Raw genomic sequence first — 26,198 nt, forward strand, 5'->3', positions numbered from 1 at the left:
GATTAATTTTGCATTCACATACATTTTCCATTGAAATAAAATGGCATTGCTCAGTTATAAAATAGTTCATGGGTGGACCTCAAAGAGGTTTGAAACTTGGGTGGCCAAGAATGTTCTATCTGGAAAAATTGCATTATCTGGTCTTATAGAAAACTATTAGAACTGTCCTGTGGTCATTTGTACTATTTATGTATAATTGGGGTCCAGGCAAGTGCATAACCAGTTTCCAGAATATGTGAGTGGCATTGCTAGTCTAGGCAGCTTTTGGGCCAATTAAAAAAAAGAATGCAACTTCTCGGGACAGTTACACTAATGTGGGCACCGGCCTTGGGAGCAGGAAACATATTTCTGCAACTTTTTCTTTCATTGTTCTTTTTCTTCATCACCATATTTATTGCAGCAGAATCTTTGTTTTCTAAAATTATCCTGGAATCTTTACCAAAATCACCAAACTTGGATTGTTATGCACGCTGTAAGAAAACACATAGAAACAGAGAGTAGAAAAGTAATTGCCAGGGGTAGGAGGTGGTGGTGGTGAAAATAGGGAGGATGGTGAAAGGGTACAAACTTTCAGCTATTAGATGAATAAGTTCTGAGGATCTAATGTAAAATGTGGTGACTACAACTAATAATAACACTATATTTTGTAAATAAAATTTGCTAAGAAAATAAAACTTAAATGTTCTCATCAAAAAAAGAAAGTTAAATATGTAAGGTAATGGATATGTTAATTGATGACATGGGGGAATCCTTTCATAATGTCTATGTATGTTAAATCACCATGATGTACACATTAAATATATTAAGCCATATTATATCAATTATCCCTAATAAAGCTGAAATTAAACAAAAAAGAAAAGGAAGTAGTCTAGTTTCTTTAAAAACATCAGTTTCCTAGAGTTGATTTCTTAATAAAATTACATTTAGACACAGACAATAGTGTGATGAAAGCCTGGGGTGGGGGTGGGGACTTCTGGGGAGCAGAGGCCAATGGGGAAAAAAAGGGGACATCTGTAATACTTTCAACAATATAGATAAAAAAAAAAAAAAAAAAAAAAAAAGACACCTGAAGGAATATTACATTTAGAGAGAAGTACGTTGGCTTTAGGCCTTACTCTTAACCAACCCTTTCTGTCTGCCTTCTCCCCAAACATTCAGAGGTCAATTGCTTTTTGGCACTAGGAGTGGCTGTTGGCAGAGGCTCATCTTGCTTCATTTGGAGTTCTTGTTAGTCCACACATGAAACTTAAGCTTTGTGTGACACCCAGATGTATTTACAGTCCCTGAAATTTTTATTAAGAATTCTAGTAACCTCAGGAATCGTTTTAGACCATGCAGCCTCTTGAACTTATTTTTCAAAAGATCTTTTATGTGTAGTAGATAAAATTGAGTTTGACAAGCTGAAACAAATGAGGTTTAGTATCTTTGTCTTTTTGACATTTTTCAGTTTCATTTTCACGTTTTATTATGCAGTTCACTCTTTTCTGGTCTTAAAATGTCACCTCCCCTCACACACAGTTCAGAGCCCTCACCCACCACTAATAGGAGACATAAAGAGCAAAACCAGATAAAGAATGATTCTGGGTCCTTGTGTTTGACATGATTTTTTATTTAAAAATATAAAGAATTTTAATTTTAACTATTATGTCTATAACAGCAAGCTACTAATTGCTATTCTAATAGAATGGATTTTGGCCAAAATGTTACAAAATAACATATAAATCATATAGTAAATATCTGATCTTAAAATTTTATTTTAGTATATGTTTTCTCTTTTTATTAAATTTATTGGGGTGAACCTGGTTAACAAAAGTATACAGTTTTCAGGTGCAAAATTTACAGCATATCATCTGTACACTGTATTGTGTGTTCACCACCCCAAGTCAAATCTGAGTTAAAATTTTAAACATCTGATTTAAAATCACACAGCAGCTCTTCAATATTGACCACACTTTACATGCTCTAAACATTTCATGTGTAGATTAAAAAATTACTGACATCATTCCATGACCTTCTAGAATATACAGGCTCCCTCTGAAACCATCTCCATGGTAACTAAAATAAAATTTCCCAAATAAAATAACACGGGTGCTTGCATTATTATTTTTTGTTTTCTTAATTTTAAAACTCTGTTTTCTCATAGACTATGTTCTTTTAAAAACACATTTTATTAGAAGTTTTCTAATATATCCTTCAAATTTTTGATTGACATTTTTGTTTTTATTCATGAACAGTTGTCTTTTTTTCTTCTGTGCTTATTTTTTTCCTCCAGCTTTATTGAGATATAATTGACATGTGTAAATTTAAAGTGTACAACATCTTGATTTGATACACTTAAATATTGCAAAATGATTATCCCCACAGTGTTAGTTAACATCTCCATCATGTCACATAATAACCATTTTTTGTGATCAGAACATTTAAGATCTACCCTCTTAGCAGCTTTCAATATTATTAACAATAATCACTATGCTGTACCTGATTCCCCAGAAGCTGTTCTTCAGATAACTCAAAGTTTATACACTTTGACCAACATCTCTCCATTTCTCTCACTCTTCGGCCCCTGGTAACCAGTATTCTACTTTTTATTTCTATGAGATAAACTTTTTTTTTTTTTAAAAAAAGGGAGGTCATGTAGTATTTGTCTTTCTCTGTCATACTTATTTTGCTTAGCATAATGCCCTCAAGTTTTATCCATGTTGTTTTTTTAAAAAAATTATCTTTATTATTTAAAGTATTACAGGTGTCCCATTCCACCCCCCCCAATTGACCCCCTCCCCTTCTTCACTCCCACCCCATCCCCAGGCCTTCACCCCGTTATTGACTGTGTCCATGGGTTATGCACATATGCATATAACTTCTTTGGTTAATCTCTTCTCACCCTCTACCCCCTTCCCTCTTTCCTCTGAAATATGATCATCTGTTTCATGTATCAATGTCTCTGGATCTATTTAGTTCGTCAGATTCTTTTGTTCATTAGCTTCTTCTTAAAGAAGACCCTTCAACTTTTCCTGTAGTGCTGGTCTGGTGGTGATGAACTCCATTAGCTTTTCCTTATCTGTGAAGCTCGTTATCTGACCTTCAATTCTAAATGACAGCTTTGCTGGGTAGACCAATCTTGGTTGTAGTTCCATGTTTTTCATCACTTTGAATATTTCTTGCCACTCCCTTCTGGTCTGCAAAGTTTCTGTTGAGAAATCAGCTGACAGTCCTATGGGTGCTCCCTTGTAGGTAACTAATTGCTTTTCTCTTGCTGCTTTTAAGATTCTCTCTTTGTCTTTAACCTTTGGTATTTTAATGATGATGTGTCTTGCTGTGGGCCTCTTTGGGTTCCTCTTGTTTGGGACCCTCTGTGCTTCCTGGACTTATAAGTCTATTTCTTTCCCCAGGTAGGGGAAATTTTCTGTAATTATTTTTTCAATTTCTTGCTCCCTTTCTTCCCCTTCTGGCACCCCAATAATACAAATGTTGGGCCTTTTGACATTGTCCCAGAGGCTCCTTATACTATCTTCATATTTCTGGATTCTTTTTTCTTTTTCCTCTTCTGGTTGGGTGTTTTTTGTTTCCTCATGTTCCAAATTGCTAATTTGATTCTCAGTGTCCTCTACTCTACTATTGATTCCCTGCAAATTATTCTTCATTTCAGTTCGTGTAGCCTTCATTTCAAATTGGTACTTTATTATGTCATCGATTTTCTCAGTTGTTTTCATAATAATATGAAATTTGAGCATCCTTATAACCAAAATTCTGAACTCTGTATCTGTTAGCTTGCTTGGATCTATTTCATTTAGTTCCTCTTCTAGAGATTTCTTCTGTTCTTTCCTTTGTGACATGTTTCTTTGCCTCCACATTTTGGCTGCTTCTAGGTGTTTGCTTCTGTGTATTAGGTAGAGTTGCTATGTCTCCTGGAATTTGTAGAGTGGCTTTGTGTAGTAGGCGTCCTGTAAGGTCCAGTGGCTCAGCCTCCCCAGTCACCTGAGCTGGGCCTTCTAGGTGCTCCCCTGTGTGGGCTGTGTGCACTGTCCTGTTGCAGTTGAGTCTTGGTTGCTGTTGGCATCACTGGGAGGAACTGACCCCCAGGCCAATTGGCTGTGAGGACCCGCTGCAGCTACAGCCAAAGAGCTGCTGTGCTGGAGACACCCCTATGGAGCAGGGTTTACTTCAGTGGAGATTTGGTGGTCACCAAGTGCGCCCCTTGAGTGTGTCACTCATGGACGTGGTAGGGTTGTAATCCAGTGTGGTCGAGTCTGACCACCAGGTGCACTGTCTCTGGGGCCTCCCGGGAGGCACAAAGTCAGCCTGTGCCAGTGCCTTGCCCAGGGCCACCCAGCATGAGCTACGTGCAAACCGTAGTTGGCTGCTACTTGTGCTGGGCTTGGAGGTGCCCAGGAGAGGCCAAGCTATGAGCCAATGCAGCTGCCGCTAGTGCCAGGCCTGGGGCCGCTTATCAAGCCGTATGGGGCCCGCTGCTGCTTGTTTGAGAGATTTTAGGAAAGTCCTAAGCATGTGGCTCGAGAGGCCACTTGCACAGAAAAGCCCCTGGAAATGGCCTGGATGAGCTGCAGGTGGGGAGGGCGGGGCCTCCGGGAATCACGGGGCGGGGCCAAAGGTGCGAGTCAGGTGCTGGCGATTCAAACATGGCGCCTGCCTGCCGGCTGTGTGCAGGGAGGACTCGAGAAGGGAGCCATGGCCTCTGCCAGCCCTTCTGCCTGGGAGGAAGCCGCCCCTCCGCCTCTCGCCCGGATCTCAGGCAGGTTAGTTCCTCCCCGAGTGTCCCAGGTCCTTTCCGGCTGCTCCCGGCGCTGGGCTCAGAGGGAGCGTCCGAGTGAGTCTGTGCCGGGCCCTTTAGAGGAGCTGCTGGGGCTCCCGCAGCCTCCGCGACCCTCAGGGACAGTCCCCACTGGTTTCACAGCCCGGAGTTGTGGGGACGTCTCTCCCCGGCCCTGGAGCTCTGGGCTGGGACCTGCTGTGGGGCTGGGACTCCTCCCTCCTCTGGGAAACCCCCACGGCCGAGATTCCCTCTCGGGTTTCCCTGCGGCACCGGCACCGGGTGTGGGCCCTGTGTCTGGGATCCAGCCCCGACCCGCCCGCGTCTCCGCCCCTCCTCCCGGTCTCCGTGCTTCCTCAGTTCCCTGGTTGTGGGGCTTCTGTGCGGCCAGATTTCAGGAGGCTCTGAGTGACGGTGGTTCTGTGTTTAGTTGTGATTGTGATGTGGCTGTGGGAGGCGGCGGGTGCAGCGGTTACGTGCCCCGCCAGCTTGTTTTCTCATCCATGTTGTTTTTAATGCATTTTATTTTTTTCATAGGTGACTATACATACATCTGGTATAGATACATATATACATGTTCCTTACCCACTCTGTTGTTGGTGGATACAGGTTATTTTTATGCCTTGGCTGTTGTAAATAATGCTGCAATGAACATGGGCATGTAGATATCTCTTCAAGCTTCTGTTTCATTTCCTTTGAATACATATGTACCCAGAAGTAGGCTCGCTGGATCATGATGAAGTTCCGTTTTCAATGTTTTGAGGAACCCCTATACTATTTTTCATAGTGGCTGCACCAATTTATATTCCCACCAACACTGCACAAAGGTTCCCTTTTCCCCACATCCTCAACAACATTTGTAATCTCTTGGTTTTTTGATGATTGACATTTCTAACAGGTGCGAGACTCCCTGTCTTTGATGATAAGAATGTTTCTTTTCCTCTGGTGTAAGAAAGACATCTTCATATGGGGATTTTATGTCCTGCTTTTGGGAAGAAAAAGGAGAGGTCAGAGAGCCTTCCTGGCAACTGCTGTTTTTCAGGTGACTTTAGCTCAAAATAATCCTTATGCGAAATGGCATATTTTGGGATGACATATTCTGCTGCCTTTTAAGTGTGAAGCCAACTCCCTTTGCCCTTAAGAACTTTCTTCCATGTAATGTCAGAAAAAGACAGTTGAAGAAGTATGAACCTAGGATATATTAGGTTATTTACATAGACTATGCAAAGGGCCACAGGAGACAAAATAGGTCTCTGCAATAAAAGAAGTTTTCTAGTACACGAAACCCAATTTCATTTCTTTGTATATAACTCAAATTATTTACTTCCTTATATATTTTTTTGTTGGATGCACACAATTCTCTAAAAAATTCTTCCCAGATTCTCTCCAAAGCTAGAACTATCAAAACAGCATCTTTTTGCAAAATACTCTCTCGCAAATACTCCCCATCTAACAGTGCTATTGCCTTAAGTGTTGAAAATAAGGTTAACTATTGATTTAACTCACATATGACTTTTTCCACTATAATATCATTTGTATAAGGTGAGAGAACTGCTTCTAAGGACTGCTAAGTATGGTTCATTTTAGTTCAATCTTTGATGAGCCCTCAGCTTTATTTGGTCAAACACCAACTATGCCCTTAACTTGCTATAATCCTGCAAATTCTCTGCTTCTTTTTCCTTGCTCTCTCTGCCTCTCTCCAGTGTGCCTCAGACCTCTGTGCACTTGCTTCTAAATTTAATGAATTTAACTTACATTATCTCTAGTAACTATGCTTGAGAATTTTCTCTTCTTCAGTACAAGAGATTCCTTACATGAACAATAACACCCAACACACGAATCAGCATGAAGTGATGATCTCTGCCTGGCACGGAGTAAGCATACAATGAACGATAACTACTATGGCACAAATCAACTCGGATAAAGATTTAGCAACTTATAACTTATAACCAGTAGTGAAATGTTCATCTTTTACTTACATATTCCTATCACACACACGCATAATAATGCGTCCAGCTAATCTCATTGCCCACCTGAAGCCCACTGCCCCCTTATCAGCAAATGTAATTATACTTTCATGGGCTTGCTTCCCATTTCCATTTTTTGGCCTCTCTTATGCCCCAGTTTGTTCCCTTTTGATTTGTGTAAATTTTCTTTCTCCTTCCATACCACCCAACCTTGAGAGATTGTATAAATTTCCTGGACGCGGCTCTTCACTCTTGGGAATTCTCAAAAGTCTTTTTGGGTTTTTTTGTTTCAAATTTTTTGGCTCACACTTTTTTCCCCTCAAGGTTTCTTTTTTATTTTGCTTCCGTGTTTTGCTGTTCTATTATTGATTCTTTTTTCTTTTTTCTCTTTAGGCCATTCTCATAATAGTCTTTAAAATGAATGCACCCGATAGTTTCCACTATATTTAAGTCTCCTTTCATGTGAGGTCAATTAAAATCCTCAACCATATTATTACTAGAGGTGTTTCTCTCACAGTATTTAAAAGGAAGGCAGGAACAGTTGTTATCACAAATGTCACTTCAAAAATGTTTCTTCACTCACCTAAAAAAAGTGTATTGAGTTCCCATGGCACCACAGGCTTTGTGCCAACCCATGTAGTTGAAAAGACACTGTCCCCATCCATGAAAACTTTGGGGAGGGTAGAGATGCAAAAATTATAAACCAAAATGATGCTTGTTATGATGTATAGTGTTTGGAGAAAAGCTAAGGCAACACTTCAAAGAGGGACTAAAATCCTTAATATGAAGAGTAGAGGCTACCAGGCCCAAGAAGAGGAGCTGTGTCTATCAAGGGGTGGAGCTGGGCACAGTGACAAAGGAAACACCAAACTAAGCCTTGGAGAAGTGAGCAACATGGAGTGCTGACTGTGGATCATTAGGACAGGCAGACCCTGATGATAAGGCCTGAGGGTGGATGAATTAAAATAGCGGAGGATTTTCTATTCTAGTGGAAGCCTTTATATTCTGTTGTGCAAGATATGCTTCCCCAAACTAAAGAATACAATGCCCTAAGGGTATGTTTGACTAAGTGCTAAAAGCTATAGGATCAATATGGTGACTCCACCAGGAACATGGAAGGGTACTATAAATTTTTAGATTATTTTATTTTTCTCTCTTTATTTTATTTTTCCCCCCATAACCATTTATCCCTTCAAACCCTTTTCCACCTTCCCCCACTCCTTCCCCTCTGCAAGTCTATTTTAAATTGATATGCAGGAGGTTATTTTCATGGTAAAACTCGTATGACTATTTGTATTAGAAGACAAAATCCGCATGATATTTAAGATAAAGCAATAGTTCTCAAAAATATTTTGGTTTGGGCCCAACTGGCATGGCTCAGTGGTTGAACACTGACCTATGATCCAGGAGATCTCTGTTCGATTCTCCATCAAGGCACATGCCGGGGTCCCAGGCTCGATCTCCAGCAGGAGGCAGCCGATCAGTGACTCTCATCACTGATGTTTCTCTCTCTCTCCCTCTCCATTCCTCTCTGAAATCAATAAAAATATATATTTTTTAAAAAGTATTTTGTTTTATAGTGAGCCACTTTGAATATTCCTCTGTCTTCAAGATTCTGTTCCCTAATTCTCATGAGAACATTTGAGAATTACTGCTTAGGGATGCAGAATCACTGAAGAATTTTGTGAACAGGTCACAAAATCGTCAGATTTGCAAGTGTGCAAGCCTGGCGTGACAGTAAGAGATGGACTGGCAGATTTCTTAGATTAGAGGGAGGGAGACTTATTGGTAGGCTATGACAATAGTGCAAATGAGACAATGTATTTCATAATGTAATAAGGAGTCTGACTCCAGTTTTTGTTGTTTGGCTGATGACAGCGTTTAAGCCTTAAGTCTCCTTTGTGCCCATGTTTGGGAAAGCTGATAAGAAAGTTTGATACCTTCTCTTGTGGCTCTGGCATGTAATTCAAACCCTGCAAGCCCCTGCCCACACACCAGAACCCTCACCCTGACCTCAGATCCTAATCTCAGAAAAACCCCTAAACCAGTATCCTTCCTTGCTCTTGCAAGCCATTTTCAGACAAGCTTGGGAAGCCTGCCCTTAAATCCTCAGATAGCTTATTATGTAAGTAATAAAGCGTTTCATAACGTCTTGGTTTATGTGTGGTGTCATCAGTCTTGACATCTGGGTTGGGGTCCATCCTGCTTCTGCAGAATGATCACAACGTCTAGGTAAACAGATGGGATGTGAAACAGGAAAGATGGTGATTAATTGGATGAGGGAATGAGTGAGAGGATGGGATCTCTCTGGTGGGGAACAAGGCCAAGTCAGCCCCACGAAATCAGGTTTACTGGACATTTCTCAATAAATGCACTTTTTTCAAAGACTTTAAATGATTAAGAAGAGAGGTAAAGGAAAAGGCAAAGTAGTCAACAGAAGGGCATTTTGTATCTGTCCTTTCACTATTAAATATTTTAGGAGTTAATTTTAAGAGCTGAATATAAATATATCAACTAAAATAAGCTTAAGTGATAAGAGAAAAAAATGTTTTGATGTACAATTGTTTTAAATGTTAGTTTTTGTTTTTTTAAACATTGATTTAGAAAGGGAGGAAGGGGGAGAGAGAGAGAGAAACATCAATGTGAGAGAGATGCATCAATTGCTTTCCTCCCCTGCAACCGGAGTATGTTCCCTGATCTGAAATCAAACCGGTGACCTCCTGATGCACAGAACAATGCTCCAACCCACTGAGCAACATTGGTGAGGGCTGGATGTATGTTTTTAAAACTGAAAGTAATTTAACTGCAGTATACAAATGCACCTATATCCCTTTTATCTGATTCCCACAGTGGGTCTAGATGTCTAACACTGAGAAGAGCTAAGAGAACCATTTGTCCTTTCTCTATCTCTCTGTCCCAAGCTTGACATTCTTCTAATATCAGGTTACTACCAGCTTATTTTCCCCCTAAAATACTATTTTTATATTACAGCATTGCTTAAAAACCTTCAATATCTCCCTTCTGTCTATACAATAATATAAAACAACACAACCCTCACCCTCAAAGCCATTACTTTCTTCAACAGTCCAGTTCTAGGCTTCCATCTGACATATCACATTATCATCACAATGTGACCTTTTCCCTCCAGACCATGAGGTTTATCCATTTTCTCAAAAAGTACTGTTTATTGCTAATATGCCCCTGTCGTTTCACTCATACCTATTTTCCCTGCTTGAAAGCTTTTTTGTTTTCTTGGTACTCTTCATGTACCACTTTTTTTTCAGACTCTGACTAAGTCCTTCCTTCTCTGGGACACTGGACATCCACCAAACAGTGACCTCTCCTTTCTTTACACCATTTGTTGTTCTTAACTTTTCATTTTCTTTTACTTATTACTTCTAAAATATGTTTCGAATTTGAGAATGTATATCTCAATCTCTGCCATCAAAAAAAATTTTAGTATGGGAAGGAAACAAGTGTCAATTTATGGACTATAATTTGTTTTCTTCTCACTTGAATCACTAACTAGAGCTCAAGGTGCTCAACTCTTGTAGGTTTTTGATCTTGCATAAGTGCCCAGGACAATATGTTTGGAAGGGACCATTTTTGCCTTTCTTCATGTTTCCGTGTGACTCAGTCTTCCATTTGAGCAGCAGATTTTTTTTCTCTGCCCCCTATTCACTTCTTGAATTATGGACAAAACACTGGCTTGTTCCACTAGCACTACTCTAACTCATATTTTCCTGTATTGGTATTATCAGTAGTGAAAGTGGTATGTTGACCTCCATATGCTTAACTCTTATGCTTATCTCTTAGTTTGTTCTGCACTTATTTGGAGGAAATAGTAATAGTTATTAGGCCCACTCATACCCTAGCACACTTCTTTGTACACAAAGTTACTCAAGAGATATTTGACCCATTTGCTTCTTAAAATAGTAATTGCCAAAGTTTACAGGGTAACAGAAAAAAGCCTGATTTAGACTGCTAAGTACATAGCTGTTCTTTGCTGAGTGGCTAAAAGGAGGGAAATTATTGCATTAAAGTTCAAGCACCCGACCACAGGTACATTTTAAATTCTGATTTTAGTAAGGAAGCCCAATTGTGATTCATAGCATATTCTTAAAAAACAAAACAAAACTCTTTTTCATAAGATCCATTTATAATTTTGAAGTGTAGGAGATGACAGGGCAGTATTATTAGTTTTTAACTCAAGATATTCTCTGGCTCCTCCTAGCTCTTGCATTTTTTTATCTCTTCAGTGGACATGATGAGTTAGTTTTTGAATGAGGCTGCCTATCCAGAGGCTACCAAACCACACATTTTATTTCCTGTTTTTAATATGTAAAGTATACATAAGGTACATTATATAAATTAAGGAGAAGAACAAAAAAGTTACCAATGGAACTGATGTAATATGATAATATTTCCTTTTTTTACTTAAAAAGTTTGTTTTCTATTGTTATAGAAAACTCTATTATATAAACACTATAATACTATTTATGTAAGAATCTCTTCAACCAGCTCTAGACTATACATAGGTAAATTGTTCAATGCAGTGATTAGATTAAGGAGTGAAAATGACATAACTTGCTTGGAATTGTATGGACAATTCAGGCTAAGAACACAATTTCCTGGCATGGAATTTAACTGTTCTCTAAAACAGAACCAGATAATCTTGAATGACAATTGTTTTGTGTTGCTGTTTCCTTGGAAATTCTATTAATATGTATTGAGCATATAGTGAGTCTATTTTTTATTTTACAATTTTATTTTCACTATAAAATCAGTGTAACCATATTTCAGAAAGCTTGAAAAATAGATATAGAAATCACTTATAATAACTCTAACAGAGCTACTCTTCTGGTTTGGAGTATGATTTAGCCTCTTGGATGACTTTGAACAAGTTATTTAAACCATCAGACACACTGGTTATACTCAAAATAAGCAAGGATAAAATCAGTTCCTACCTTGCCGAGTTGGAGTAAAAATTGGAAATTATGTATAAAAATGTTATAGTGAGTTGAGTTCACCAAATCCACTTAAAAACAAAGCAAGGCATAAATTTACAAAATAATTAGAAAAAATACAGAGAATTATATGCTTTAATATATTTCTTGTCAAGATTTTTCTAACGAATGTAGTTCCATCCATTTTTTATAGTGTCTGTGTATTACACACAGAGAGAACCTGATTTTTCTCATAACATTTCAGGATGTCTCTTCCAGAGGATTCTGGACTGATACCTCTTTAGGATGGCTTCACAATGGTCATTTTGTATTTTCCTTAGACATCATTCGGGAGATTCCCTTATTTATCTCTTTTGTTGGAACCTGTGATGACTGAATCCTATGAGTTCCTCTTTCTTGGTTTAATTTTTCATTTTGTGGAACACAGTTCATGAATGTCTTAGTTCAGGTTCCCTGGAGGCTGGCCAATGCTCTACAAGAAAGAAAAGCAAATACATACCTAGAATTATGTGTTGATTCCATCAAGACGAATAGTTGCCCCTTTCAGAGTGGAGATTCCTGTGAAACCAACTTGCCACCAAATGTGTAGTTGACAAGATAGTACAATATGAGGGCTCCGAATTGGTCTTTGTTTCAGTAGTGACTAGATCAGCCTTAGTGGGTGGAACCTTTAGCTACTGGGCCCAGGAATAGTCTTCATCCCTGCCACCATGACTACTTTGGTCAAGAGTCCGCTGTTACAAGATAAGAATATCCAAAGACAGAGGCTGGTTAATGTCAACTGGCTAAGCCATTCTGTCCACTTGGTGGTTTAGTGCCTATCCCATGGTGGGTACTCTCTGATGGGCACTGGCATGTGATACAAAGATCTTTATACTTCATGACTTAGATAGGTCCATACACATTTCTCCCAGAACTACTTGTTCCTTACCTGCCACTCCTAGTCTAGCCAGGCCCCAGAACAAGAAATCAAGTCATTTTGCATTATGAATTTATGTATATTTTGGCTTAGACAACTTTTCTTTCTAAACAGCATGGAATATCAGGTGCAGTGCCAAAAGCTTTTCCACTAGGATGATTTCCCACATGGCAGTTTTCAAGGCCATCCTGAGTGGGACTGTTGTCTATCAGCAGTATATTTCAGCTTGCTAATTCATGTAATGAACCGACCTATTTACAAAGCAAGCTTGGCCTTTACCTTCCTGCATCAGTTTTCACAAGGGGAGGAGTGTCCCTGTATCAACACATTCTCTACTTTGCTTATAATTAAGTCCTAGATCTGATTCTTAGCTTTTTTAGCCTCTGGCATCTGCAGATGTGAATGTCATTTTCTTTCCCCTATGCATCAATAGCACGAGCAACTGCTGTCCTATTCCACTGAAGTTATAATAACTATCTCTTCAGAACCTATCACATGTCTGAGAGTGCAACTGCTGATGCATTTTCTTTGATTTCCCATCCAACTTTACAACCAATGTACATTTAAGAAATTTCACTGCTATAATATGCCAGTTGCAAACATCATTCCAATTACCACCCATGATGCTGTTCTTGTTGCCCAGCCAACTGGTAATAATCTTGCTTCAAACTCTCATTTTAGACTCTGCTTCCTCAACCACTTGTAAGAACTGTTTTTAGTTGTGTTTCTCAGGAAACAGTCTCAAGAAGGAAATTTGTATGCAAGAAGTTTATTCAGGAATGCTCTCAAGAACACTTGTGGAGGAGTGAAAGAGTTGAGCGGAGTGAGAAATTCAACTACAACACAGAACATTGATCTCAGCATATCCAAAAGAGAGCTTTGGATCTGGGATGGCTCCTCAGAGTTATTGCAAATTGAGCATAGATGGCTTAGTATTTATACCCTCTCCCATTGACCAATCATTGCATGAAGGCTGTCCTGGGGGTGGAGACATAACTTTAGGTAAGAATGCTTCCTATAGTCAAGGGCAATTCCAAAAGAAGGACTTAGCTGTCAGCAGTCAGCAGCCAGTATTCCCAGCAGCTGGGGACTCAGTGTCTCACTTGATTTGATGAGAAATGACGATTAAATAAAGAGGTGGAAAAATTGCTGTCTTTGGTGATTTCTTCTAGTATGCTTAGCAATCATCACGATATAATAGTTCTCTAATAGCTGCATACTGTAATATCTACAGCGTCTGCCAAGACCACATTCTGCCAAAAGAGCCTGATCAGAGGTAGCTGGGCATCCAGATATTTTAACTACATGATTCCATGCATTCTGATGATCACTGCTGCATTTCTTCTTGTCTTTAGAATCTTATAATTGAGAAGATTGGACTCCTTTGGTTAATTAGTTAGTGCCCTGTTTGTTGATGTGCAGAGTCAGCTTCTTGTGAATTGGGGCTCATGTCCTGCTTCACACTCTTGACAGCTCTTCTCCACCACATCTGGTTCTGCAGTGTCCTCCAAATATATTTTGGAGCTGTCAATTCCCCATGTTCTCCATGCCTCTCTCCCCTTCTCCCACCTTTAGATCTTCTTTGTTTTCTCCTAGTCTCTCCCTATTTGTTTGTAGGTCTGTAATGAGGGTGAAAATACAATGGGAAGTATCCTCTTACAGGAATAACTTCAGATCTGCATTTGTGATGCGTCAGGGAGCTTTCAGTCACTTCTTGGGGTAATGCTATAAATTTTAAAATATTTCCTTCATGAAGTAATATCTTATTATATGGTACATAGCAGTGGGAGGTATTGATGTGATATCAAATAAGTAATAGAGCATAGAAACTCTGAAAGGGGAGTTTTACTGATCTTTTTGTTTACAATGATTAATATCCTTCCAATATACCTACCTGAACTTCAAGGAAAGATTTAAATTCCTCATCAAATTTAGTCTGTAGGCTATTATTTATAATCTTTGAAATTTTTAAAAATATGATCTTCCTCTTTGCTGAGATTGTAAAGTATAATCTTAAAAATGCACTCATGAAACACAAACTCCTTCTCTGGGAAAAAAGAATCATCACCCTTGTTACCCATGAAGATTCATCTTCTCCCTTTCAGCTGAGATGAAGACCTGATCCATGCTTCCCTTTTGGTGCCATCTATGTCCAAATGAGGCTGTTACTCTCACTCAAAGCAGACTTGCAAGAATAAAATGATCAATCTTTATCATATTGCTGCACTTTCGACAGTTAATTTTCTAGAATAATTTGTCACTGTGAGGAGCACAATCTCTGTCTGAATTTGTGTCAAAGGTTATTGACTGAAGTGCCATCTCATCTTTTCAGTCCATCTATAAATATGGCAAGCTTGGGCAGAGGGTAATGGCCTTCTCACTGAGTGGATGGCTTGTCCGAGTTCGGCAGCTGATAAGGAGTAGAAATATCTATTGTTTCACTCATTTCTTATGGTGGCATTGACTTAGTGTTAATCCTGGAAACTTCACTTAAATATCTCAGTGCTTTATTTTTATTTTTATCTTTCTCTCTATTTTTTCTTTAAAACAGGGCTAAAGATGGTACAACCATATTATAGTTTTCACAAAAGCTAATCCATGCAGTAAAATTTATATCATGACTTTGTAAGAGTGACTGTATTTTCTACAAAACTGGTACAAATCAGTACCTCAGTTTCAGCTGCTCTGGAAGATGACAGCCTATTCATTGGAGAAGGTTTCCATGAAGCCCTAAGCTTTGTGTAGGACATAGAGCCTATCACAGACATAGCACCTAAATTTAGTAAAAACATATATCAAGGTTATTTTGAATAGTAGAGCAACAGACAAATGCAATGTTTTATTTAGGGATATACTTAAATGGTTTCAGAAAAATTGAGATCACTTAACTGATTAAAAAAAGGGACAGCTCAAAGAGCTGTAAATAGACTTAGGTGTTGAAGTACTCATGCATTTTAATTAAGTGGAAAGGAGGAAAGCAGATTACTCAGATGGGAAAAGAGCATGGATAAAAGCAGGGAGTGGGAAACTGTAAGGGATCACAAGCAAAAGAGTTTAAATAGAATTAATTGTAAATTCATGAGGATTATAAAAAATAAGCCTGAAAAGTTATGTTGGAACCAGATTGTAAAAACTGCTGAATGTTAAGGAATTTGTACCCAATCTCAAGTCACTGAGTCTAGTCAAAAGTCTTTTAAAATGAATATTGTTGCCATAAAAGCATGTTTCATATGTTCAGAAAGCGTTACCTACTATGTATTTTAAAATATAAGTGGCAGTTTAATTCATAATGAATGATTTCTAAAGAAATCATCTCATTCAAACGATTTGATAACATGAGCATACACATATGTTTACAAGGAGGAAAGTGATAGATAAGCACCCTTCTTTATCTATTTTAAGACATCACTTCAGAGGTTGCAAATGAATAAGAGTATGTGTTGAATGAGAAATGGTGAGTGGGAGACTAAGTATTCAGCAACAAATTGCATTTTAGATGAACTTCTACGGGTGTGGTGAGTTTCAATATCTGCCTATTGAAAACTCTTGCTGCTTACTTTTTTTGTTGAATATACTGTTGAGATGAGAACCTCAGGTTCAGGCTGGCACTTCAAGTCTCCAAGAATTAACCTGGTGATAAAAAAAAAACACCAAAATCTCACTCTAGGAGAACTGCTGATGCATTGTGTCCAATTGACTGAGATGAAATAAATTGGCTTTTTAAAAATGCCTGTGTTGAAAATTCAAGCATATGATGTATTGCAAAAAAAGGGAAATACTGGGTGAAACTTTTTTCATCAAAACAAGCCTAACAATTTAATAAAAATCTTGCGTGTAAATGTAAATTTCATGCTTCAAGGAAAAACTAATAAATGTTTAGCATTCTATTTCTTGAGACAGACTTGTATGCTGTTGATGTAGGTCTTAAGATGGAATAGACACTGCAAGCTAACTCTACATTTTAACTCATTTAAAGATGGAAATGCTATTTCAAAATATTTATTTTTCTGCTTGTTTTGAAAAGATTTCTCACAGAGAAAGGTGGAATACAATGCCATTTTCCAGATTGTTTACTAAAAGACACCCTGATTAATTCAAATGAATCGCAGTCATGAGTTACAATTCAGTTCACTGAAATATTGGGCATAGTGTATAATTTTTATTTTGGTCATCAAAAGTTACGTGTCACAATGATTTCAAATGTAGTTATTCTCAGTTAAGGCACTGTGTTTTTTTGTGGTGGTTTTGTTTTTATAAGGAGTTGGAATGGCTTTCATAACATGCAGTGTGAATTACAGGTGTAGAAGACATCTATCACCGTAACAGCCCAGCCGCAGAAACTTGCAGTGTTTCTCTCTCTAGGACTGTCCAAGTCAAATGCTGTAAGACACATTAACTTCTGTAACAAATAGAAACCTGTTAATTCCCAAGACCTAGGGTCTCTGCATGGATCCACACGTTATGTGTTTGTTGTACCTTATTTCTTCATAACAATCTTGTTCTCACTATGATCTTTTACCCTGTATTTGCGCCTCTTCTTTCCCTCTTTAGGCTTATTCAGTTTTCCCATGTTTGTACCCTAAAACCAAACACAAAAAATGAGCATTTCGCTTGACATTGAATCTCTTCTACTTTTGTTTGTTTGTTTCAGTTTAGCTTCCATCTCCTCAGTTACTTCTATTTCTGATGAAGTTTACATACTGTGACTCCATTTACATTACATTCTGGAAAAAGTGAAACTGTCTAGATAGAAATCAAATCAATGTTTTCCAAGTCCTGGATGTGAGAAAAGGAGACTGAGTATATATATATGCTTTCTGGGGTGATGAAAATATTCTATATCATATATGGTGCTTGCATGATCATATGGGGTTGCCAAAATTTGTAGAACTGCATGTATTAAAATAAAAGTGAATTTCTCTGTATATAAAATATGCCTCAATAAACCTGTATTAAAAAAAAAAGGTAGATCCACAACAAGCTACTACAGGCTAGCCTGACAGTTGCCACTAAGTGCCCAAGAGGATTTCCCACTACAGTAAGTGGATCTCAGGGCAGAGCATAGAAAAGGAAAGCAATGGTTCATAAAAATCGTAGACTCTGTCAGTTCCCCATCAGATGACCCCAAGCACTCAATATTTCTCTGTAAGCCGATGGCTTCCTACTCAAAGCAACAGCAAGTCTTAGTCTCAGGGTTTTCTCTGGCTACTAAAGCCCTTTTGGTCTTGTACATGGAAGAACTGAAAGGCCAGGAAGTTACCATGTCGCAGAAGCAGTGGTCAGCCAGGGCCTTCCTGCAGCAGTGGGTGACTACCCTGGCCTCCTTGCCCCGCGCTGGGCTGGGCTCCGGTGCCCGCAGTGCATCCTGTTCCCTTAGGCATTCTTTCTTTTTCTTTCTTCCCTTTCCTCACTTCCTTACTGTCCTCCTGCTGCGTCTCGGAGTCACATGCTTAGTGAACTGCTTTTACTCACATCTTTTCTTGAGGTCTACTTCTGTGGGGAAGTAGAGACATTTGGAGCACATTTCTGTTAATAAGCAGCATGATCCCTGAGGTCCCAGTGATAGGACATCACTTTCTCAAAGGGGAACTAAAATTAACAAAGCAAAGCTGTCCTATTGCTAATATAAGGCCCATACTTAACTTCAGTAACAGGCCCTGTGAGGTTAGTAGAGTGGTGACAAAACTCTCCTTGACCAGCTTTAATCAGGTTCCTCTGAATCATTTTCCTAACCTTGACCTTCGGGCTTTCATGTTCGTCTTTTTAGGGACCAATTTTAGCAAGAATCCTGCTAAGTCCATTTAGCGAGAATCTTCTGCCATCAATATCCGATCCCCCTTGATATCTGACCATGTTCCTCATCTTCTCTCTTGGCATCTATCTGATCAATCGCCCTGGCCTGCCTTCAGCAAGAGTCCTGTCAAGGTCCAGTCAGAACCCCCTGATGTTTCCATTTCCCAACTCCACAGCCTGTTTCTTGGCTATGAATCTCCACTTGTCTTTGCTGTATTTAGAATTGAGCCCAGTTCTGAGGCTTCTTTCTCCCTTTTGCCATAGTTTCTGAATAAAATCTACTCTTACCACAAACTGCTGTCCAGCTCTGTTTTTCTTTGCCAGTAGATACAATTGGCAGACCCCAGATGAATAGAAGCATGAAGCCAGACTACTTCAAACATTTTTGCCTTCAGTTTAGATTAATCGCAGGTCTAAAAACAGTGCTGAGCAAGTCATGGGTTCCATGATGCCAGCTGTGAGAGGGAACTACAAATTCTGGAATCCTGGCCAAGCCTCTAGTAGATAGATTTTTAAATATTTGGTGTTTGATTAGCCAACTCTACTGAAATAGATTACAGAAAGTTTATTGTTTAGCCCAATTTGAAATTACATATTTTATGTAAGCAGAGTTTGGTACTTATTCTATTTGATTATTTTAACTCAAGAGTATCCATATTTTCATGAGTGATAAGAAGGTAAATTGAGTGACAGTGGTCCGGGGACTAGAGATATTAGAATGTTCAAGATCTCTGAATTCACAGTCCCTGTGGTATTAAAGGGAGCTTTTGGAAGAAGGACATTGCTGCATATAAATGTGAATTATTACTGCATCTGAAGGCCTTCTATTTGAACTAGTTCACTATATATTATTTTGGTTTGGGTACATGTAAAAGAGAAACAAAAAAATAAATAGAGGTTACACAAAAATTAAAGAAATACATGCAATACATACTAATGAAATTTTCACCCTGGCTGGTGTTTCTGAAGGGAGTTAAAGAAAGAATAAATATTTAAGTGAAAGAAATTCAGTCAGTAACACCTGTCTTGACATGCACAACATGTTTCCAGTTTGCATTATTTTTCATGCCACTATATATAACTATTATCATAGTAATAAGAGAAAATAATAGTCATTGTTTTTTGCACTTTACAAGCAAGTATTTTTATTTTTACATCATATATATACACACATACACCCATAGAAATTGTACCAAATATTAACCACTGGTCAGATGAGTAAAAATATTTTGGGACATAAAATAAAGAGGCAGAAATATGAATGATTTTCTGTATATGGGAACTTAGTAGTAGTCAAGCTAATAAGAGTAAGAAAGAAACTGTTAATAAGCTAAACAAATAGTATTTTCACACAGCCATTATTGTTGCAAGAAAAATGTATGAATATAATATTACAGGCTTATTTCTCCAAACTACTTTATTCCTAACAACTATGATTAATTATTACTTAAAATAGATTTTCAGTTACTGATATAATTTTTTCTTTTCCTCCTTTTAAAAATTTCTAAATAACAAAAGAATTTCTTCATGTGACTTTTGTTTATCACTTAAAAGTTTTTGAAATGTAATTTTGCTCGTTTCTTATCCACATTGATATACCTAATAATTCTATAACTAGGACATAGGCATGCTTGATACAGCTGGCAGCTAAATGCAGCTTCCGACTTGGGTCTGACTACAAAATCAGCAGTGTGCAAGTACAAAAAATAGATGATCATTCTTGCTTACACGTTTGAGGTTTTCTGTGATTCACAAAAACCTATGACAGGTTTTAAAAAAAGCAACTGATGAGGGAAGTCACAGTCTGCTTCCAGGGGAAGTTAATTAAGGAACTCTGGAACATGCAAAACAAACACTGGGGTGATAGTTTGGTTCCATGTGATGTAAGAGAAGAAAATCAGGCATCATTGAGAGCATTGCACAATTCAGGTCAGAAATGCTCCTAGTCCCAAGAGAAATGTAGGGTGCTCACTCACTAAATAAACAGTGGAGCAGTGGTCATGGATGATCTACAAAGGGAAGAGCTGTCATTATGCCTCATGTGGCAGAAGGAACACTGGCTTGGGGGTTGAGAGACTTGGTTCACAATCTTGTCTCTGAAATACATTGACTTTGAATTTAAATAAACTGTTTTTCATAAACATCAGTTTCCTCAGAGGTAATACAAGAATAATAATACCTCTGACATTGCAAGAATCATTATGAAGATCATATAAATTTATATGTACATATATATATAAAATGTTCAAGTACCCAATATCTATTCAGAGGTGTCAGTGTGTATCGACAAAGGGGCCTTTGCTTTGTGGTCAAACATGTATGAACTCTATCCCAATTCTACTATGTACCTCCTTATGTTTTGTGTCATCTTATCACAAACTTCTTTACCTTTAGAATATTGGTAATATCTAATTCATATTTTTCTGGAAATATATGAGATAACACATAAAAAACGGTACAGTGTCTGGCACATATTACAACTTCATAAACAAGCTATTTAGTAATTTCTGACACTCATAGAACATTTACTTTGTGCTTGATACTACATATTTATTAACATTTTATTCTTATAACCCTAAGAAGAATCTATGGTTATCATATCCACTGTATAGATGGGGAAACCTAGGTGTATGACAATAAAATAAGTTGTCCAAGGCCACACAGTGAGTAAAATAGTGGTGTCAGGTTTCAAAATTAGGCAATAGGATTTCAGATCGTTGCTCTTAACTTTCGTGCAATACTGCCTCAAAGCAGAATTGTCAAAAATGTTATTTATAATCATCTACCGTGTGCAGGACCCTGCTCTCAGAACTGTGCATGTAAAGTGGAATAAGACAGTTTGATATATATTTAGGAAAGTTGGAGGTCTGTAACGGGCATAAATAATTTAAGGAAGCATGTGTCCCGAAGTGTTTAGAAAAAGAGCCATTTCTCAGAAATGTTATAGTTTCATGGCAAGAATGAAACTATTCTTATGCCTTGAAGTCCAAGTGAACCTTAGACAGTAAAGATGATGGAGAGATGACATTCTGGAGGAAAAAGGGAAGAAAATCAAGGGTGAATTCAATGTGATTTCTTGGGGGAGGGGGAATAAGAGAAAAACTCCATTTCAATTCCTTTAGTCATTTGTGATAAAATTGCAGCTCTCAACAAGCTCATTGTTTCTCCTCAGTAATTCATTCCATTAGGCTGAATTTCTGGAAACAAAAGAACAAGGAGTCCTAACAGTTTGTAGAGTCTGATTATAGGTTCAAAACTATTTTTGTTTGGTGAGAATTCCTGCTACCATGGTGAGGATGATTGGTGTATTTATTTATTACAAGTGGATAATGGGAAGCAGTTGTTTCCACGATGAGAATGTCATTAAGTGTATTTCTAGACTAGCCTCAAGTCTAAAAATATATTCTGAAATTTCTTATCAAAAGGAAAAATTGCCATTTATACCTGAAAAAAAATATATAATTTTTGCATATTTCCAGATGGGAAGGACTATTGGTAACCTGTAAAGATAGACCTCCCTTGCTTATCAGAAGGCCTTGAAATAGGCCCTCAGAGAAGCAGCCAGCTTGCAGTCTGTTACCCCAGGAGAAAGTCCAAGTTACTCCTTTACTTGCCAGGTTCAGGATAAAATACTACTGACATTTGAAATAAATAGAGTTTGAGGAAAGACTGATCAAAATCTGTCATGCAAAACTATTTTCCCTGTAAACAGTTAAAAAGATAAATAATTTAAGTTTCTTATTCCCATATGTGTATATTGCATTGAAATTAGGGGGAAAATGTCCTGAGAGCTGAGAATCAAAACAATTCTTCTTCCTCTTATCTAGGTTGTCTAGTCAAAATGATGTGCCATATGTCTCCAAGCCATATGCCCACTGATTTTTTTGTTTTTTAGTTTTAGATTCTGCTAGAAAATTGGCTCTGGCTGTTAATTTCTTCATGTTTGAATCCCATCTGGCTTGTTCTACTAGTTCCTTTAAATTTTTTCAGTTTCCTGGAATAAGAAAATTATGATCTGGGTGAGGTTCCAGTGACATATCTGCAACATATCTGGTTATTTAATAATGCATGGAGGTTTGTTCCCTGGAATAGAAAATTTTGAAATTCCATCAGAATCCTCAAGGGGACTTGATTAAATGATTTTATCTTATAATTGGGATGAACAGATATTTATTCTTGTTTATGGTAACATGGCAAGTTATTGCATACTCAGTGAACACTCTGCAGGTTAGTAATTTGTTCCTTTGAAGTTACAGAGAATAAATTTACGTAATGAAACTCAGGATGGCTGAGTACAAACGCAGTCCATGGGGAAGAATGCTGTCTGTATTGACGATATTGTTACATGATACTACTAAATATACAAAAAAATCCCACACAAAACAAAGAAACAGGCAAAAAAACCCCAAAAAAACTATTGGAAGGAAGGTGAGGAGCCAAACTGGTTTGTCTGGAAAGCCCACTCAGTAGCTCTTTAGAGGTATGTGTATGTGGAGCGGTGAAATGAGACTGGAACAGAAAGTACCTCTGAGACAGCTGCTCCTGTCTCCAATGAGCTTTGTAGGAATTGAAGTGTGTGTAGAATAATGAATAAAAGAATGAATGGAGCTATTTTAACATAAACCAAACTTTCCAATGGAAGTGAGTGAAAGTTTAGATTTATGCCATTTGAATTAAATGTGCCTGTAAATTGAGGCTGGTTGACCTCATGCATAGTACTGGCTGGCATAGGAAAGACACTCAGAAACCAAGGGGTAGAATTTTAGGGTTAACCAAGTCAGCATAGTGTAGTAGAGGAAGGTTTCCAGACTTAGGTTATAAACATATGGATTTTACTCTTGATTTCATTTATTTATTGGTTCTGCAGGCATTAATGAAGGCCTGCTATATGTCAAGCAGTATGCTGGACACTGGAGATAGAAACATGAGTGGTCCTTACTCTCAAAACCCTCTGATAAAATGAAATATACAACAAGCAGGCAGTTAACCCCAACTGAATGTGATTCATGCTGTGGTAGAGACTTGTCCCAGGCTTTATGGGAGCAGCATAGCAAACCAGCACAGCAGCTTTCAGGATTGGGATAAGTTTTACAGAGGAGGAAGAATGTAGAAATCCCCAGATTCAGCATTTTAAATAGAGGAGCAGACTCTGAAAAACATATATGACAGAAGAGTTTGTTGTGTTTAGAAAATATGACATCTTCTCTGTGGGTATATAGAACGTTTGGTTGTTACCCAGTGATGAGAGATGAGGCTGGTAAATCATTTCGGGATTACTGTAAAGCACTTTGTATGGCATGCAAGGGTGTGTGTGTGAATTATTCCTATAGACAAGTTAACATTTATGATCTAGATCACTTGACATATAAGCCATATAGGTAAAGGTCAACATAAGGTCTTGATCTATGTCATTCAATAACTATAGATAGATTATCCTGTATGTTTTAAGAAAAATGCATTAAATTTTAATGAACTTTAGTTTCCTCATCTTTAAAATAAGGTAAGGTAGACAAAAATATTTCTGAAGTTTTTCTAGCTCTATAGTCCCATGAGTGAGAAATGTCAGAGAACATTTCCCTAAGGGATTCACTATCAGATGGCCTGGGTGCTTACAACTTTCATCATTAAACTCATTCATTTGGATACAGACATTCACTAAGAATGCACATATTGAAGGATAACGTATAAGCCACTCAAGCAGCCAGTGAATTATGGTTGCAATGGCCTTGTCAGGGAGCCCTGGAGAGACATCCGGGAGGTAAAGGTGAATAACTTAGCTCTTTGTGGGCTAAGAAGATTCTAAGTTGTGTTAAAATATTTCTGATGTGTGTGTGCATGTGTGTGTGTGCATGTGTGGACATGTATCTACCATAGCTTTGGTAGATTTCCAGAATCACTTGGAGCTGCTACTTTTAACTTAGTAACTCTATGTAGTCATAGACTAAATACCATTCTTCACTAAGTACTGGTTTCCTTTGGGTTTTTAAAATGCAGCTAATTAGGTTCTGTCTGAGAATTTTATGAGCCAATTAGTTAAAATTGGTATTTGTGCTTCCATATTGAATTGGTCAATGTTGACAGAGAACAAGGCCTCATCCTGACATTTCGTTTTGTGCACTTTTCAGGGTAAAGAGGAGGGAGAGGAATTTTTTTCTTGTTTCTTGTTAATGAAAGCAGACAATGACTGGACATAAATTGTTGAGCAATGATAGTGCAAGAATACTTAGGATGATTTATAAACCTTTTGAAAAATTTACCTTATTACGGAAGAAACATTTTAGACATACAAATATATAACACATTCACTAACTCAGACTCCAGGAAAAAGCAAATACCTGCAGATCTCAGTTGTTCCTTCTCTGATATATAAAAAAAATTAAATTAAAAGTAATTACAGGCCTAAATTTTAAAATCCCAATCAAGTGGATTAAAACAACTCTATTGTGGATTTTTAAACCTGAAGAAGCAGAGTTCCACTTGTCTCTGTAGCTTCTGAAATTGATTTAAACCCAGACATCTAGAATTCTTTTCAAAACCAGTGGAGACTTCCTTTTATGAAGCACTTCATGGTAATAGAGGCCAAGATGAGAAGCTCATTTTATGTTGTAAATCATGTTTTCCACACATCTGTAATTATATATGTAAGAGAGGAAACATATGCACATTTTCATTTAATAATAAAACACTAAGTGAAATTTAAACTTTAAACTCATGTAATAACATCCTTACAGGGAATTAAAAAGATTTCTTTATTTATAAAAGGTTTTTGTTGTTTCTTGTAATTTATACCATTAGGTGCACAGCAGAATGCATCAGTCTATGTGAATTTGTAGTCTTGAAGAGAGACACAGCACAGTATGGTAATTCAGGGTCCAACGTGACAGAAGTGATCTTGAGTGTTTGCTAATATTTTTCTTCTCAGAAGAATGTAGCTAAACATTGTTCTAATACTTTTCTCATAGAATTATTGTGAGGTTGAGATGAAGCAATATACGTTTAGCATTTTGTAAATTATGAAAAGCTATACAATACATAGGATTTTCAGAATAGGATATTAAAAGTCTTGCTCAAAATGTGGCAGTTAACCTTACTGTAGTATAAATTTGCTTAAGTTCTGATATTAAAATCTTTCTCACTGTACATAAGAAGTCTACTATCTCCTTCCCATTAAATAGACAGTCCTAACAAAGACAGTGACCTGTCCTTTAATTACAGCTTTACAGTGCAGTTCCATACATATCGAAGGCCAGGATAATTAAATCATTGGCTTATAGATAAAAGCTATAGTCTTGTGCCTCATACTTATTTCTTCCATCTTGGCTGTGATAAAAATACTTCATTATAATATTGATGATGGTAAGTTGGCAGTAATATTTTGAGTGACTACTGTGTGCCGGGCAGCCCATCATCGCCCTCCCTTTACAGCGAAGGAAAGTGATCCAGACTGGCTAAGTAATTTTGCTATAACTGTGCAGCTAGCATTAGAGCAGAGACTCTGGCTCCAATGCACATATGTTCTTAAAAATTAGAGCATGTTGTCTTTTGTCACCGATGTCTCCATATAACAGGGTTTAAAAGGCTTACCTTTGTGTTATCTCAGACACTTCAGTTCTAAAAGAACTCATATGATGCCTCACCTCCTTTCAAATCGATAGACTAGAGGATGGCGATAGACTAGGTTGATCACGTAACTACCAATACAAAAAAAATCATGTCTAACTTTAAGAGCTCTCAGGCAAAATTAAGTAGCATGCTTGATGTGCATATTAGAATGAGAACAGCAA

Source organism: Miniopterus schreibersii (assembly GCF_964146895.1).
Source record: "Miniopterus schreibersii genome assembly, chromosome: 1".
Taxonomy (NCBI): domain Eukaryota; kingdom Metazoa; phylum Chordata; class Mammalia; order Chiroptera; family Miniopteridae; genus Miniopterus; species Miniopterus schreibersii.